The sequence below is a fragment of the Triticum aestivum genome, chromosome 4B (assembly GCF_018294505.1).
Source record: "Triticum aestivum cultivar Chinese Spring chromosome 4B, IWGSC CS RefSeq v2.1, whole genome shotgun sequence".
Classification (NCBI taxonomy): domain Eukaryota; kingdom Viridiplantae; phylum Streptophyta; class Magnoliopsida; order Poales; family Poaceae; genus Triticum; species Triticum aestivum.
In genome coordinates this window covers 427716243-427728629 of record NC_057804.1, presented here as the reverse complement: position 1 = coordinate 427728629, position 12387 = coordinate 427716243, and the positions used below count along the sequence as shown (strand labels likewise).

Sequence of the window (12387 nt, the reverse complement as noted above, 5' to 3'; positions counted from 1 at the left end):
CCGTGTGAGGTATTGATTTCGTCGCTATTTGTTAGAAATACATCATATCGAAGCTTCAGAACCCATTTTCTCTTAGGTCAATAACACGCAGATCAAACATTAAAACTTGGAGACGGGATCGAAAATGCTGAATTGAGCTCGAGCGCACAGACTCTCATTATCTCCCACATTGTTTCTCTGCAAGATTCGGACATCCCAGTGTATAAGCAGGCGTATTCCAAATAGTATATGTCCCATCAATCTGTTGCTTGGCCCACTATGGCCCAACATTTATTAAGCCTGTTGCCGTCCCCTAGAATCGGGACAGATGGATCGCTAACGAGCTGAGCCATTTTCTCCGACCCCGAGCCTTCTACCGCCCGTCAATTGTTCCTTGTCTCAGAATTCAAAACAGAGCAAGGATTAGATCCTAACCAATTTCTGCCTACAGCTCACACGAGTAATACTGCCACGTACAAATAGGACATGAAGTTTAGATGCACATCAATTGTCGTTCAGTCTAAAATTCACGTACCATATTAGTCCCATTGAGCCAATTCTTTGTCCACAAAGGAAATAGAGGATCATTACAGCAGAAATAACACACGCACGTTGACATAACTAAAAACTCTTTGTGATGCACAACTGGAGGGAATTCGAACCCAACTGTCTAACCATTTGGCATGAACGCCGACTCAAGCCCCTGAACCCAGTCTCATTTCACCCGGCTTGTACAAAAAAAATCTCGAGTGACCCTGTACACCGTGGTTCTTGCAGTGAGCAGGTCTGCATGGTCTCCCAATCTCTTTTATTATTGCGGGCGCCCACAGTCCGGCTAACTTGACCACGCTGCCTCTAAATGGACTCGCTGATCCAATGCGAATCCTGCTTATAAATGACACCCCAGTTTAGTCAGTACCGCACCATATAACTACCACACTGTTGTTTCATGTCCAGCTTCAAGCACACGAACGAGTCAGTGTACTTCCAAAAAGAAATGTACTGGATGAGTGGATGCACCTAGCGTTTCCTAAACACCTTAATCAGCATACAGTTCCACTACATTCTATTTTTTGGTAATCACCAAATCACACAACACTTATTTCTAAAGGTTATTGCGACTTCAGTTCTGACATGGAGGGAGCATACATCTTACAAGCAATGCCGCAACTTAGCCCTTTAAAAAGTCTGTGCGAATAGCATTTCTATTTCAACGGTTTGTAGCTTTCCTACAAATTACAAAGTGCAACCTGATGTCCCTTAAAAACTTATAAGATTTTTTCTGAACATATTTCACTAGTGTCTTTTTTCTATTTAAAAGGGAGTTTTACCAGTTGACCACACTGCAACTCAGCTTTGCTCAATACAATTGAAGTGAAAAAAACTGGTTGCTGCTACATATTTCTGTCGGAAATGCATGACACACCTTGTAAGTACAGTCTTACCACACTGCAGCAATGAATGTTTCCGCACATCTACTAAAATTATTATGTCAAACACTAACCTCATTGCCAACCATGGTGCTTGCGGATTGAGTTTCCCCGCAGACAGCTCCAATTCCGGCGGGGAGCTCTCCTTCCCGGAGCCCACACTAGCAGCCAGCTCACAGACCTGCCCTTCGGCACTAATGGCTGCTGTCGACACCTGATGGACATCAATGGCATCCGCGGCCACCGGTGTCCTAGACGGACACCTCAAGCATTACGTGCCGTCCACCTCCTCAATCAATGGAAATCCGGCGAGAACTTGAGTTCAATCACCACTGATGCAGTGCAGTTTCAGATCTGAAAAAAGAACGATCAAAGAGACGAGAACATGTAGTCACCAGCCGAACACATCTATGTGCTTGTGCGAGGGCTAGTGGATCGTCTCACCCAAATTCAGTGAAAGGGAATGGTTGTGACTCTCTCTGTGCTCTGCAATGTACCACCCATTGTCCTCTGCCCGTAGCAGTCTTATTAGAGCCGGGCATTCGCAACGACAAGACCTCGTGTTCTCAACACCAGCTTTATCCTACATATGTATTTTATTTTATCAGAGCAAATAACAATCATGAATCGATTAAAAATCAACCCCAATTAAATGAACCCCAAATAAGTAACCATAGTGCTCCACATGTCATACGTACCGAGCATCCCCATACTATTTTTTGCATGCATTTCGTTCTCTAAACATTCAACCTACTCTTTCCATGTCAAATTCAAAAACCCCTTTCCCAAGAATACAAGTTCTATAAATTATACGCCTCGCCAAGTGAGTCGATACTTGTCCCAAGCGCTGGAGTGATAACATTATTGCTCGGGTTCTCTGCAAACATCCTAACTGCCTTCTTGAAAGCGCTCACCCGATATGGGCAAGGTGCATGCTGGGGGCAGCAGCACCATTCCGCAACCTGACTACTTGCCTCAATTAACTTGAACCAGTAAACAACATGCTGCACTCCCAATAAATAAATTACTAGACCATCGAAAACTGTTAACTCCAGTAAACAACATCCATCATGGACCATCCAGGCAGGACTCTTTCAGTTACCTCAATCAACTGAACTAACTGAATCCAGTAAACAACATGCTGCACTCTCAACTAATGAATTAATATACAGTGCAAAATTCTTATTCCAGTAAACAACATCCATCAGTCTAACTGGACCATTCACCCAGGATTTCAAAAGCAACTTACAGTAGTCTGGATTCTAAATGGGCAAAATTAACTCTAAGCAGCTAAAGAAAAAATGAAACGTATTTTCCTCACCTCTAATTCCAGATAGAAGCATGTGGATTCATCTTTCCAGTTCAGAGCTCCGAGGCCTGACGCGAGCTGTCCCTCATTGACCACCGCTGCTGTGTCCATCACGCAGATCCGTGCTTCCGCGCTCACTGCCGTAGGCCAGTGTATTGTCTGTCCATATGTTTGGGAAAGTGCATGGTTGTGCCCATCTCGGTGCTCTGCTACGTACCATCCATTGTCCTTTGTCCGCAGTAGTCTGATGAGGGCTGGGCATTCACACCGGCATGAACGAGTATTTTCAACGATTGGCTTCCCCTGATGGAACAAACAAAAAGTCAGATTCAGTCACAGGCATTTTCAAATCTGTTCTTTATGAAAAATTAGTAATCAATTTCTGCTGTAACATTAGCCGTACCGCGCATCCACAGACTATATCTTGCATACACTTAGTCCTGCTAACGTTTAGCCTGCTCTTTCCATATCGTATTCCAAATCCTTTCTTCCAGGAGTTAAAAGTCATAAGCTTCTCCGAGCGTGTCAAAATTTGTTCCAATCTTTGGCACCATAACTATGTCACCTGGATGCTCGGCAAATTCCCTGTCAGTCTTCTCCAGCGCCGTGACCCTGTCCGGGCACGGAGGCCTTCGTAGAGCAGCAGCACCTACATGCACTCTGCCCAGTCACAGCAGAGAAACAATCAGGTGGTGTTTTCAGCTGCAGCCATTTGTTATGAAATTCCAGTCCACAAAATTCTGAGCTACACTAACATCTTACAAAATTGCAGTTCACACTATATTATCCTAAACAAGTTTATAAAACCTTCCCACACACACGTATATATACTGGTGGTGTTCATGCTATTTAATCACGGTTATGTATACTGTTCCACCCTCATTTCATCAGTTACTGCTTGCATATCTGACAGGACACACACATTTGCAGTGCCAAATTTTGATGCAATTCAGATGGTAAGTTGTAGTACCTTTGCGTCCGCCCTGGTGTTTTTGGGTCAATTTGCTCCATTGAGTGCTCGGAGCACTGAGCCATGTCCGCGCCTGCTGCCTCCGCCCCGCAGATCTGCCCGTCAGCACTTGAAGCGGCCGGTGCTGGATCCTCAACCTCAGCCACCGCGGATACTGGGAACCGCACGGGCTCCATTGCCCCGTTGTTATCATTCACCTCTTCCAGGAATGTTCTACTTAACCAACCCAAAATTTTAAGCGACGAAATCTAGATCAGTACCCAAAATCCGAGTCAAAACCATTGAAAATAATGGGCCAAGTAGCAGATCCCAACCTGTTTAGCGGCTGCAGTAAGAACTCCATGGTCGCCGGAGCCTGTCCGAGGTCGCTGCACCGCCCAGTCGCCGTCGCCGGAGTAAATATCTCCACCTCTTCACCGACCGGGACGAGAGGCAAATCCAACTTCACCCCCGTAACCAGCGACTGACCCAACTACTGCATTTAGTTCGGGCACTGCCGGCGCTAGCAGAAAGCACCGTACCTGATCCACGGATCAGGACGCCTGCGACAAGCTCGAGCCACGGCTCAGGCATGCACAGGCGACGCCGTGCACCCCTCCGTCCACCTTGCCCCATCTGTCAGACGCGTATTGTGCCGTATATCCTAATTTTCCTTTGTCGGCATGGACCCACCAACTGGCTATAGCATTTAATGCGACGAATCTCATAGCAATTCTGGACGGGCGTGATTCCGAGCTCCTGTGAGCTCGCGATCACATACTCCACGTCAGAATTCAAGAAGCCTAATCATACAGCTGAAATGCTCTTTCAATGTTGTTGGTCCCATGAACCATGAAAAAAAATCCATATACGGATTTTTCTTCATGCCAGAACCGCATGGTTCATTAGACTGGGTATATGATATGTAGTGTGCAGAGTGGATATATGATATGTAGTACACGGGCTGGGTATATGATATTTAACAGCGGTCTGCATAGTATACTACATATCATATACCGAACATCCAGATCTCTGTCAGATATGACTGATATAGAACTATGAAAATATGTGCCCACGTTGCAACACATGATTGGCCAAATATTTCATAAAAAGCACATCAACATTTTTTTACAGTCAAATCAGTCTTGTTTATTTTCCTCCACAATCTCCAGCTCACAATCCCCCGGCCAAGCCTCCCACATTCACACTTCTAACACGTAACCATGCAATTATGCTAACACGATATCATGATTCCTGTAGTGTTTAGAAATTATAAGTGAAAGGCACATCTTAATTCTCCTTCTCTGGATCCCTTCTCCTTGGTTCATTTTTTCCCTTGAGCTCCTCATTAAATTTCGGCAACAAGGTAGATTTTAAGGCATGAGCAAGCAAGTAAAATTTAGTATCTTGACAAAATTTGAGTAGAAATCTTATTTTAGTACAAGGGGATATTTTAGTAGCTTCAGAACAAATTCACAAGAAGGAAAATTTGTTGCTTCATAGAAGTTTTAGTATGAATACGAAATAGAAGTAGTTGTCCAGATTCTTGAACGATAAGCAGCCATTCTTGAGAGCTAAATAAACTATGTCATCAGCGTAACATTGTTACCTGCAAAGTAACCAACAGCGACATCATTGTTAATCCTAGTATTACAGAATAATGAATGCATCAAGCTTGTTGAAGTATTTCCACCAACATCTTTTGGATCCAAGTGTACTTCAGATTACTTCTGTATATTTTACTTCTCTAAACAGTTCAACTTCACTTTATTGTTGTATATAGTTTACTTCCCTAATCAGCTCGACCAATAATATTATCAGTGGCCCAGTGAAAGAGTTATTTGGTTCATTGCCCGTCTGAATATGTAGTGGCCATCGAATTGGCATAGCAGAGGTTGAGTGTTGTACTTGTATTAGCAAAATATAGTTGAATCTTCTGCCGTAGCAAAACATAGTGGCCATCAAATTGACATAACAGTGGCCATCCAACTGAGATAGCAGAAATACTATGTTTTTAATGGAACAAAATACATCTGTAGGAACATTATATAGTTGTACACATTCAGGAGTAATTTTCCCCGTATAAGATTGCCCTATCAGGAATAAAATATAGTTGTATTTTCTAATGGAGCAAAATACAGCTATAAGCATTAAAACTGTACCTGGGCATGGTACTCAAGATGCTTTTTTTATTGCATCGTGTACACTTTAATAAGAGGTGCTGACTCTACAATTTTTCAAGCATCAAACCATATAAGAGTAATTGCCCGTGTGAGGTATTGATTTTGTCGCTATTTGTTAGAAATACATCATATCGAAGCTTCAGAACCCATTTTCTCTTAGGTCAATAACACGCAGATCAAACATTAAAACTTGGAGACGGGATTAACAATTCCATGGAACATCAACATCTCCTACTGCTACCAACAATAGGTTAGCACTTCCGCTTAATCTGGTAATTCACCAAGAGCTTATGGTAGGCAAGAGGGGGATTAACCATAGATCAAGAAAGAGTGTGGATGTATCTAACATTTCTCGTATTTGCTGCTGACCACCAATGATAGGTATCTCTGTATCTACTTGTCCAATAGCGCATAGCACTGTTCCAAAGCTCTCAGTTTCAGGCATAAAGCAATGTAGATGCTATGGTTACCCTGGCAGACATGTAAAGAAGATACATAAATAAAATGCCTTTGACTGAATACATTGGCAGTCTGCTAGTACTTCTGAGCTCTAACCCTCTAAACTCTCAATGTTCTGAATCACAAATGTCTTTGATTGAACAGGAAATTTGATGAATAAAAATTAGCAATATAATCTATGACCCAAAATTTTGAAAACAAATGACAATTAGCAATGATCACAGGAGATTTCTTTGTGAATCGATGATCGCAGGAGATCACAGAATAAGGAAAACATGTGTGCATCCTTTCCGTAATATACATGTGCGGAAAAAATTCAGAATGATGCAATTGTATATTTTTTACCTTGCAAGAAAATGGAGTTCCCATATTTTGCTGAAAAGGAATCTGAAGTAGCCCCCCATATCAGTTCAAATAATACCCTGAAACCATTGTCATCTCAGGAATAACAGTTCAGTATGAATTAGAACATTCTATATAGAAGGCTTCAAACATGGAATTGGGCTAGAAAAGGCACACTAACCAGTATGTGGAATCATTTGATCCTCTTTGCTTCTCATATGTCATTACCTGCATAATGACCGAACATTTAGCACAGGCCAGCTAGTAATGTGTGTAGACAATACAAAATATTACCTCTTGACAAATATAGCACGGCGAAAGACTGTCCGAAGCAAGCCAACAAACTGTTGTACTTTGGACCAAGCATGCCATTTCTATACCTTTTATAGACTGTCAGCTGATCATTCTTTCAGAAGTATTCATGAACTCTTCACAGAGCTGCACTCTCTCCTCCATGAAACAGATTTACTTGTCTAACTACATACATACGCACACAATACCAAGTGTAACACAGACTTGCAAAAACATATCTACCAACGCATGATGGGTACCACCACCTATCTCTGCCCCTGCATGATCGGCGTCGATTCCACTCACGGCAACAGCGCCTTCTCATCAACCGACGAATCCGGTGGCAACAGTGCGGAAGAATTGCGAGACATCTATTCAGAACAAATGAATGTGCAACTTCAATACAGATATGGTACTATCAGAAGGCCATTGAAGATACTTATGCAGAGGGGGGCAGTGCCGGAGCAAATGCAATAGGCCCTGCAAGTTAATTCACTATAGTAATATTAATGTACAGTCAGTGGTCCGTACCGAGGCGATGTCAAGGCAAGGTCAACAAAGGAGAATTTAAGACATCTGGAGCTAGGATCTGCGTCGCCGTATCTACACATCACAAGCATGGAACAAACAAGAACATTTTTCGTTAATTAGAAGTAAATTTCTTCAATGAAAATAAATTGTTGCAAGCAGAAACCGAACTCTACAAACGAGCGGGACGGGGAGTGACTTGCAGATCCTCGGAAGGGAGATGCCGAGGGTGTAGTTGATGGGGAGGCTGAAGATCACTTTGCCAGTTAGGATGAGGCACACATTGTAGGCGCCGGTGCGGACCACCCCGACCACCGCCCTGCAGCACTGCAGCATAGGCGAGGCTCCTCCATTGGTGAGGACAGTGCCAGAGGCCATCCACACGTGCTCCAGTGACTGGTTGTTCAGCAGCCGGAGGTCGCTCCTGAATCAAACGACGACCATGCTGCGCATGCCGCCACCCCACCGTAGGCCAGACTTGCTGTGTCTCCGGAAGGCCGCTAAAGGCGTCGTCGGCCGCCCTGGGGGCCTCTTCGGCGGCGTGGGAAGGGAGTGTGCCGCTACAAACCACGAGGGCGCCGAGTCTATTTTCGGGAGGATAAGGATCCATCTTTCCCGCAACCGCCGCTAGGGTAGTCACCGCTGAGAGGCAACGACCAGCTAAATAGGCGAGTGTGAAAAGAGAGGGATGAGGGCGTCGGCTCCTGTCGTACCTCGGTGTCGGCGAAGGACTCCGCTATGGCGGCTGGGGCGTCTTTGACTATCCGCGTTGGAAACGGATCGAGGGGAGGCATGTTGGCTGATTTTTTTCGTTACGTGCGAGGGCGAGAGACGTGTCCATTGGCCGGCCTCCACCAGCTCTTGATATCGCCATTAGTGGAGAAGCCGAAACCTATGTGCCTCCGCTACCATCTCACGATCTAGGAGAGAGAGCTTGGTGGGGAGGTGGACCAGGAGGAGAAGAGCGGGCGGCGACTGCCGCGAGAACTGGCCGTCGCGGAGTGGATCAATGGAACGGAGTGGTGGGTCGAAGGAGGCGGCGGCGCGGTTGGCGTCGAGGTAGGGTTCGGGAGGTCGGGATCAGGAAGGAGGCAGGTGGGGTGGGGATGGATCGGCGAAGAGATCCGCGATGGCTGCTGTGGTGTGGTTCCAGTCGTTGTATCGAATAGTAGATCAAGGGCAGCCTTCTTCGTCAGATTTTTTTTTTCTCTGGTGCGTGTGATTTATGGATCGTGATTGATTCTTTTCAAATTGGATCATGATTTTTTTCTCAGCTTGACCGTGATTGATTTTTTCACATAAATACATTACTAAATAATTTGTGACAATATGGAAGGTTCTGATCCATTCAAATTTTTCTGAATTATGGCCTTACCATACCTGGATTGATTTATTACTATACGTGGATTAATTGCGATCGATCTGCTCTAGGCATGAGGGTTTTTTTGGCAAAGGTTTTTTGGCAGAGATGGGATGATGACGAAAAAAAACGGTGATGGGGATGACGAAAATAAACCGCGCGGACTATTCACCAACTGGTCCATTAGGAGTAGAGATTCCTCCACCTGACAGCAGGGACCCACCGGACGGGCCACCAGTATTTCGCGGAAAAAATGTTTCCCCCCTGACTGCTGGGACCCACCGGACGGGCCACCGTATTTCGCGAAAAAACGTTTGTCCCTGACTGTTGGGACCCACCGGACGGACCACCGTATTTTGCAAAAAAACGCTGCCCCCGTTGTCAGCTCGGACCCACCGGAAGTGCCTCCTTATTACGCACAGAAAAATGAATACTCCCCCTGTTAGCTGGGACCCACCATGGTGGGAGGCTGAGTTGTGGGCCTACTAAGTTGACGGGGACGGAGGGCTTTGTCAACTTAGTCAATATGAACGATTCTAGCTCCAGTGACCGTACGATGTCCATCCAACGGCCGTCGTGCTTCTTCAATCTCTGCTCTTCCTGCTCCAGCCGCTCAAACAAGCGCCGCGGGACTGCCTGCTCCCTCCTCCCCGCGGCCGGCTGTGCTGCCGCGCAGCCCTCACCGCCCCACCGTACTCCCATCGCTGGCCTAGCCATCCCTCTACTCACACACACCTGCTGTTATTCTCCGGCGACGGCAGACGAACCAGTAAACCCTCGTACAGTCGTACTCCCCTCCGTGTGGGAAACAACTGCCGAGTCTTCCCTGCCTCCGTGTCGTTCCCTTCCTAGGCCTCGCCGTCGTCCACTGCCCTGGTGCTCTCGGCGCGGCCTGGTCAAAGTGGTCAACAACCGACATGCATCTGAAGTGGACTGTACGTGGAGAGGCTGACAGCTGGGTCCACGACCGCACGCAAGGAAATGCCTCCTTATTACGCGAAAAATAACGATTCCTCCACCTGACATCGGGGACCCACCGAAAGGGCCTCTGTATTTCATGAAAAAACGTTACCGCCGCTGACAGCTCGGACCCACAAGCTATATCTTCGCAGGCAAGGAAGTGCCTCCTTATTACGCACAAAAAAAATGAATACTCCCCCTGTTAGCTGGGACCCAGTATAGTGGCAGGCTGACTTGTGGGCCTACTAAGTTGACGGGGATAGAGGGCTTTGTCAACTTAGTCAATATGCACGATTCTAACTCCAGTGACCGTACGATGTCCATCCAACGGCCGTAGTGCTTATTCAACCTCTGGTCTTCTTGCTCCAGCCGCCCAAACCAGCGCCGGTCGTGCCTCGTGCTCCTGCCTCCCGTGGCCGTATGCGATGCGGCGGAGGCGTCACCGCCCCTACTACTCCCACCGCTGGCCAGGCCATCCCTCTACTCACCCACGCCCTCTGTTATTCTGCGGCGACGGCAGCCTCACGCCGCAACGAACGAGTGAACCCTCGTACTCCTCTACGTGTGGGCATCCACTGCCGCGTCTTCCCCGGCTCCGCATCGTCCCCTTCCTAGGCCTCGCCGTTGTCCACCGCCCTGGTGCTCTCGGCGCGGCGTGGTCAACGTGGTCAAGGAACGGCTTCCATCGGACGTGGACTGTACGTGGAGAGGCTGACAGCTGGGTCCACGGCCGCAGCAAGGAAGTGCCTCCTTATTACGTGCAAAATAATTATTCCTCCACCTGACAGCTGGGACCCACCAGACCGGCCACCGTATTTCACCAAAAAAATGTTTCCCCCTGACTGCTGGGAGCCACCAGCTACATCTTCGCATGCAAGGAAGTGCGTCCGGGCAAAAAGAAACGATTCGTCCCCCTGATTGCTGGGACCCACCAGCTACATCTTCGCACACAAGGAAGTGCGTCCGGACAAAAAAAAACGATTCACCCCTCTGACTGCTGGGACCCACCAGCTACATTTTCGCACGTAAGGAAGTGCCTGACAGTCGGGGCCCACCTGGTCGAAGCGTATGTAGCGTTGTCATTCTGGTCGCGAACGTGTACATACATACTGGTCATTGTAGAGGCGCGCACGTGTCATAGTAGAGGCACGCACGTCGCATGTACACGTACGTACAGCGGCCAGGGTGCAAGAAAGAAAATACAGCCACTATGTGTACATACGGGCGGGGTCTCGAACGCCTACTCGCGCATACGTACGGCGAGGGCTCGTGTACATGGCTAGGTCGGAACGGAGAAACAACGTCGTTGTCGTGTTCATGGGGAGCCAACCGGCTGGGTCGGAACGGAATGTGTGGTCGTGTTCATCGGAAGGGCTTGGACGGAACATGCGATGTAAACGAGGCCTGGCGTACCGCTCAAAGGAGGAAACAGACCTCCTACATTCGGAACAGGGTCCTGTTGATTGGGAGGGGTGTGGCGTACCGCAAAACGGAGGAAACGGACCTCCTACGGTCGAAATGGGGGTCCTGTTGATCGGGAGGGGTGTGGCGTACCGCAAAACGGAGGAAACGGACCTCCTACGGTCAAAACGGGGGTCCTGTTGATCGGGAGGGGTGTGGCGTACCGCAAAACGGAGGAAACGGACCTGCTACGGTCGAAACGGAGGTCCTGTTCATCGGGAGGGGAGTGACATACCGCAAAACGGGACTCCACGGGATACTGTTCATCTCCACTGTCGACCTCCTCCAGCCTCCACGTGCTACCGTCGACCTCCTCCAGCCTCCATGGGCTCCTGTTCATCCAGCCTCCACCGCGCGCTACTCCACCCGCTACTATTCAACCACCCCTCCATCATCTACTATTCATCCAGCCCTCCACCATCTACTGTTCATCCAGCCCTCCACACCACGGGGTCCTGTTCAACCACCCCTCCACGGCCACCCCTCCACCGTCTACTGTTCATCCAGCCCTCCACACCACGGGGTCCTGTTCATCCAGAGGCAACGCCACCGCTCACCGTTCATCCAACCCCCCCCCCCCCCCGCAACGCTCACTGTTCATCCAATCAATCAGCTTCAGTTAGCAGCAGCAGTGAAGGAATTGCTCCATCGGGTTCAGTTAACAACCATCGATCGATCGCTCGGGTTCAGTAACGCGTAGCCTGCAGTGCAATCGATTGGGTTCAGTTAGAGCCCAACGCCTCGCTCGGGTTCAGTTAGAGCCAACGCCTCGCACACATACGCGTACGTGTACGAGAGAAACGTGCATCGCTTGGCCCCCGACCTCCCACCGTAACCGGCAACTCCTTGAAATTTTCCTCCCCCTTGCTTCTACCATGGTTTTTTCCATCATGGACGGCCCAAAGAATGTCATGCAGCTGCGTCTCCGACCCGCCCAGGACGAAAAGCCCATTTTCTGTCATGCTTTTTTGTCATAGAAGTAGGAGCCCACCACATCTATCATGATACCGGGTTTTGTCACAATTATCGTCATAGAAGTGTCATATGTATGACAGAATTTTTTTCGTTCGGCCCAAAATGTCACGGATGTGTCTTTATTTTGTAGTGTGTGGCAATCCTTGAAGATTTGCACTGCA

General features: G+C 47.8%; 1 long non-coding RNA gene across 8 annotated transcripts; it reads right to left on the bottom strand.

The window, feature by feature from the left end:
- Positions 1 to 466: 466 nt before the first annotated feature.
- LOC123092525 (uncharacterized) lies at positions 467 to 8642 on the bottom strand. Of its 8 annotated transcripts, none has more exons than XR_006444708.1 (12): positions 8184 to 8642; positions 7642 to 8112; positions 7474 to 7545; positions 6946 to 7313; positions 6833 to 6879; positions 6655 to 6731; positions 4003 to 6321; positions 3689 to 3904; positions 3122 to 3378; positions 2731 to 3021; positions 1484 to 1992; positions 467 to 864 (listed from the first exon to the last, which is right to left on the bottom strand). It is a non-coding gene; the product is annotated as an uncharacterized lncRNA (long non-coding RNA). The 8 variants fall into 8 exon arrangements; XR_006444711.1 differs by having other exon boundaries at positions 1484 to 1763; positions 1854 to 1992; positions 7642 to 8641; XR_006444709.1 differs by having other exon boundaries at positions 4003 to 5276; positions 5830 to 6321; positions 7642 to 8638.
- Between the last annotated feature and the right edge of the window lie 3745 nt (positions 8643 to 12387).